The following is a 6,689-nucleotide window of genomic DNA, read 5'->3' on the forward strand; positions in this document are numbered from 1 at the left end:
TGCTATGAAATATAATAGTTACCCCTTCTTAGTTTTCTGTGATGAAATATAATAGTTACCCCTTAAACCTTCTTCTTCTTCCTCTCATCAAAACACTAATCCTTCTTATTCTTCTTCTTCCTCTCATCAAAACGCAAGGGAAAGATCGAAGGATAGAGGGAAGAAACAAAATTCGAAGTGGTCATTTTAAGATCGAAGGCTAGATGGAAGAATCAAAATTTGAAGGGGTGGCTAATTTTCGCCACCTGTCCCCAACCCTACCCCCTGAAACCTAGTTTACTTATATTACTTTAGGATGCCATCATTTGGACGAGTTGCACGAATTTATGTAATTATATAATTAATTACAGTAATAATCAAATAACACTTTAATGCCATATTCTATTTTATAATTACAAGTTAATGCAATGTTCTTATAAAAGATACTTTCACAGAATCTAGTAAAACTATAAAATATAGTTGTTTTATGGGTTAAAATATAATAGTTACCCCTAACCCCCTTTGAGTTGTGTAATGAAATATAATAGTTACCCCTTCACAGTTTTCTGTGATGAAATATAATAGTTACCCCTTAAACCTTCTTCTTCTTCCTCTCATCAAAACACTAATCCTTCTTATTCTTCTTCTTCCTCTCATCAAAACGCAGGGGAAAGATCGAAAGCTAGAGGGAAGAAACAAAATTCGAAGTGGTCATTTTAAGATCGAAGGCTAGATGGAAGAATCAAAATTTGAAAGGGTGGTTAATTTTCGCCACCTGTCCCCAACCCTGCCCCCTGAAACCTAGTTTACTTATATTACTTTAGGATGCCATCATTTGGACGAGTTACACGAATTTATGTAATTATATCATTAATTACAGTAATAATCAAATAACACTTTAATGCCATATTCTATTTTATAATTACAAGTTAATGCAATGTTCTTATAAAAGATACTTTCACAGAATCTAGTGAAATTAGCAAATATAGTTGTTTTATGGGATAAAATATAATAGTGCCCCCTAACCCCTTCACAGTTTTCTGTGATGAAATATAATAGTTACCCCTTAAACCTTCTTCTTCTTCCTCTCATCAAAACACTAATCCTTCTTATTCTTCTTCTTCCTCTCATCAAAACGCAGGGGAAAGATCGAAAGCTAGAGGGAAGAAACAAAATTCGAAGTGGTCATTTTAAGATCGATAGCTAGATGGAAGAAACAAAATTTGAAGGGGTGGTTAATTTTCGCCACCTGTCCCCAACCCTGCCCCCTGAAACCTAGTTTACTTATATTACTTTAGGATGCCATCATTTGGACGAGTTACACGAATTTATGTAATTATATCATTAATTACAGTAATAATCAAATAACACTTTAATGCCATATTCTATTTTATAATTACAAGTTAATGCAATGTTCTTATAAAAGATACTTTCACAGAATCTAGTGAAATTAGCAAATATAGTTGTTTTATGGGATAAAATATAATAGTGCCCCCTAACCCCTTCACAGTTTTCTGTGATGAAATATAATAGTTACCCCTTAAACCTTCTTCTTCTTCCTCTCATCAAAACACTAATCCTTCTTATTCTTCTTCTTCCTCTCATCAAAACGCAGGGGAAAGATCGAAAGCTAGAGGGAAGAAACAAAATTCGAAGTGGTCATTTTAAGATCGAAGGCTAGATGGAAGAATCAAAATTTGAAGGGGTGGTTAATTTTCGCCACCTGTCCCCAACCCTGCCCCCTGAAACCTAGTTTACTTATATTACTTTAGGATGCCATCATTTGGACGAGTTACACGAATTTATGTAATTATATCATTAATTACAGTAATAATCAAATAACACTTTAATGCCATAGTCTATTTTATAATTACAAGTTAATGCAATGTTCTTATAAAAGATACTTTCACAGAATCTAGTGAAATTAGCAAATATAGTTGTTTTATGGGATAAAATATAATAGTGCCCCCTAACCCCTTCACAGTTTTCTGTGATGAAATATAATAGTTACCCCTTAAACCTTCTTCTTCTTCCTCTCATCAAAACACTAATCCTTCTTATTCTTCTTCTTCTCTCATCAAAACGCAGGGGAAAGATCGAAAGCTAGAGGGAAGAAACAAAATTCGAAGTGGTCATTTTAAGATCGAAGGCTAGATGGAAGAATCAAAATTTGAAGGGGTGGTTAATTTTCGCCACCTGTCCCCAACCCTGCCCCCTGAAACCTAGTTTACTTATATTACTTTAGGATGCCATCATTTGGACGAGTTACACGAATTTATGTAATTATATCATTAATTACAGTAATAATCAAATAACACTTTAATGCCATATTCTATTTTATAATTACAAGTTAATGCAATGTTCTTATAAAAGATACTTTCACAGAATCTAGTGAAATTAGCAAATATAGTTGTTTTATGGGATAAAATATAATAGTGCCCCCTAACCCCTTCACAGTTTTCTGTGATGAAATATAATAGTTACCCCTTAAACCTTCTTCTTCTTCCTCTCATCAAAACACTAATCCTTCTTATTCTTCTTCTTCCTCTCATCAAAACGCAGGGGAAAGATCGAAAGCTAGAGGGAAGAAACAAAATTCGAAGTGGTCATTTTAAGATCGAAGGCTAGATGGAAGAATCAAAATTTGAAGGGGTGGTTAATTTTCGCCACCTGTCCCCAACCCTGCCCCCTGAAACCTAGTTTACTTATATTACTTTAGGATGCCATCATTTGGACGAGTTACACGAATTTATGTAATTATATCATTAATTACAGTAATAATCAAATAACACTTTAATGCCATATTCTATTTTATAATTACAAGTTAATGCAATGTTCTTATAAAAGATACTTTCACAGAATCTAGTGAAATTAGCAAATATAGTTGTTTTATGGGATAAAATATAATAGTGCCCCCTAACCCCTTCACAGTTTTCTGTGATGAAATATAATAGTTACCCCTTAAACCTTCTTCTTCTTCCTCTCATCAAAACACTAATCCTTCTTATTATTCTTCTTCCTCTCATCAAAACGCAGGGGAAAGATCGAAAGCTAGAGGGAAGAAACAAAATTCGAAGTGGTCATTTTAAGATCGATAGCTAGATGGAAGAAACAAAATTTGAAGGGGTGGTTAATTTTCGCCACCTGTCCCCAACCCTGCCCCCTGAAACCTAGTTTACTTATATTACTTTAGGATGCCATCATTTGGACGAGTTACACGAATTTATGTAATTATATCATTAATTACAGTAATAATCAAATAACACTTTAATGCCATATTCTATTTTATAATTACAAGTTAATGCAATGTTCTTATAAAAGATACTTTCACAGAATCTAGTGAAATTAGCAAATATAGTTGTTTTATGGGATAAAATATAATAGTGCCCCCTAACCCCTTCACAGTTTTCTGTGATGAAATATAATAGTTACCCCTTAAACCTTCTTCTTCTTCCTCTCATCAAAACACTAATCCTTCTTATTCTTCTTCTTCCTCTCATCAAAACGCAGGGGAAAGATCGAAAGCTAGAGGGAAGAAACAAAATTCGAAGTGGTCATTTTAAGATCGAAGGCTAGATGGAAGAATCAAAATTTGAAAGGGTGGTTAATTTTCGCCACCTGTCCCCAACCCTGCCCCCTGAAACCTAGTTTACTTATATTACTTTAGGATGCCATCATTTGGACGAGTTACACGAATTTATGTAATTATATCATTAATTACAGTAATAATCAAATAACACTTTAATGCCATATTCTATTTTATAATTACAAGTTAATGCAATGTTCTTATAAAAGATACTTTCACAGAATCTAGTGAAATTAGCAAATATAGTTGTTTTATGGGATAAAATATAATAGTGCCCCCTAACCCCTTCACAGTTTTCTGTGATGAAATATAATAGTTACCCCTTAAACCTTCTTCTTCTTCCTCTCATCAAAACACTAATCCTTCTTATTATTCTTCTTCCTCTCATCAAAACGCAGGGGAAAGATCGAAAGCTAGAGGGAAGAAACAAAATTCGAAGTGGTCATTTTAAGATCGATAGCTAGATGGAAGAAACAAAATTTGAAGGGGTGGTTAATTTTCGCCACCTGTCCCCAACCCTGCCCCCTGAAACCTAGTTTACTTATATTACTTTAGGATGCCATCATTTGGACGAGTTACACGAATTTATGTAATTATATCATTAATTACAGTAATAATCAAATAACACTTTAATGCCATAGTCTATTTTATAATTACAAGTTAATGCAATGTTCTTATAAAAGATACTTTCACAGAATCTAGTGAAATTAGCAAATATAGTTGTTTTATGGGATAAAATATAATAGTGCCCCCTAACCCCTTCACAGTTTTCTGTGATGAAATATAATAGTTACCCCTTAAACCTTCTTCTTCTTCCTCTCATCAAAACACTAATCCTTCTTATTCTTCTTCCTCTCATCAAAACGCAGGGGAAAGATCGAAAGCTAGAGGGAAGAAACAAAATTCGAAGTGGTCATTTTAAGATCGAAGGCTAGATGGAAGAAACAAAAATTTGAAGGGTACACTTTACACCTGTCCCCAACCCTGCCCCCTGAAACCTAGTTTACTTATATTACTTTAGGATGCCATCATTTGGACGAGTTGCACGAATTTATGTAATTATATAATTAATTACAGTAATAATCAAATAACATTTTAATGCCATATTCTATTTTATAATTACAAGTTAATGCAACGTTCTTATAAAAGATACTTTCACAGAATCTAGTGAAATTATTAAATATAGTTGTTTTATGGGATAAAATATAATAGTTCCCCCTAACCCCTTTGAGTTGTGTAATGAAATATAATAGTTACCCTTAAACCTTCTTCTTTCTTCTTCCTCTCATCAAAACATCTAATCTCTTATTCTTTTCTTCTCTCATCAAAACAAGAGGAAAGATCGAAAGCTAGAGGAAGAAACAAATTGAAGTGTGGTCATTTTAAGATCGAAAGCTAGAGGGAAGAAACAAAATTCGAAGGGGTGGTTAATTTTCGCCCCTGTCCCCAACCCTGCCCCCTGAAGCCTAGTTTACTTATATTACTTTAGGATGCCACCATTTGGGCGAGTTACACGAATTTATGTAATTATATCATTAATTACAGTAATAATCAAATAACACTTTAATGCCATATTCTATTTTATAATTACAAGTTAATGCAATGTTCTTATAAAAGATAATTGCACAGAATCTAGTGAAATTATTAAATAGAATTGTTTTATGGGATAAAATATAATGGTGCTAACCCTTCACAGTTTCTGTGATTGAAATATATCAGTGCCTTAAACCTTCTTCTTCTTCCTCTCATCAAAACACTAATCCTTCTTATTCTTCTTCTTCTCATCAAAACTTACTTGGGGAAAGATCCGAAAGCTAGAGGAAGAAAACAAATTCGAAAGTGGTCATTTTAAGATCGAGGCTAGATGGAAGAATCAAAATTTGAAGGGGTGGTTGGTACTATACCTGTCCCCAACCCCTGCCCTGAAGCCTAGTTTTACTTATATTGCTTTTAGGATGCCATCATTTGGACGAGTTACACGAATTTATGTAATTATATCATTAGTACAGTAATAATCAAATAACACTTTAATACCATATTCAATTTATAATTACAAGTTAATGCAATGTTCTTCATAAAGATACTTTCACAAGTCTAGTGGGGAAATTATAAATATAGTTGTTTTATGGGATAAAATATAATAGTGCCCCCTAACCCCTTCACAGTTTTTCTGTGATGATATAATAATTACCCTTAAACCTTCTTTTTCTTCCTCTCATCAAAACACTAATCCTTCTTATTCTTCTTCTTCCTCTCATCAAAACGCAGGGAAAAGATCGAAAGCTAGAGGAAGAAACAAAATTCAGAAGTGGTCGTTTAAGATCGATAGCTAGATGGAAGAAACAAAATTTGAAGGGGTGGTTCATTTTCGCCACCTGTCCCACAACCCTGCCCCCTGAAACCTGGTTTACTTATATTACTTTAGAGATGCCATCATTTGGACTGAGTTACACGAATTTGTATAATTATATCATTAATTACAGTAATAATCAAACTCTTGCTTTAATGCCTGTTCTATTTATAATTACAAGTTAATGCAATGTTCTTATAAAAAGATCTTTTCACAGAATCTAATTGAAATTACATAAATATAATTGTTTATGGGATAAATATAATAATTACCCTAACCCTTCACAGTTTTCTGTGATGAAATATAATAATTACCCTTAAACCTTCTTCTTCTTCCTCTCATCAAAACACTAATCCTTCTTATTCTTCTTCACTCTCATCAAAACGCAGGGAAAAGATCAGCTAGAGGGAAAACAAAATTCAAAAGTAATCATTTAAGATCGAAGGCTAGATGGAAAGATCAGAATTTGAAAAGAATTGGTTAATTTTCGCCACCTGTCACAACCCTGCCCCCTGAAACGGATTTACTTATATTACTTTGGGATGCCATCATTTTGGACGAGGATTACGAATTTATGTAATTATATCATTAATTACAGTAATAATCAAAATAACACTTTAATGCCATAATGTATTTTATAATTACAAGTTAATGCAATGTTCTTACAAAGGAATACTTTCACAGAATCTAGTGAAATTAGCAAATATAGTTGTTTTATGGTTAAATATAGCCATTGCCCCTAACCTTCACAGTTTTCTGTGATGAAATATAATA

This window comes from Homarus americanus, unplaced genomic scaffold (genome assembly GCF_018991925.1).
Source record: "Homarus americanus isolate GMGI-L3 unplaced genomic scaffold, GMGI_Hamer_2.0 scaffold25827, whole genome shotgun sequence".
Taxonomy (NCBI): domain Eukaryota; kingdom Metazoa; phylum Arthropoda; class Malacostraca; order Decapoda; family Nephropidae; genus Homarus; species Homarus americanus.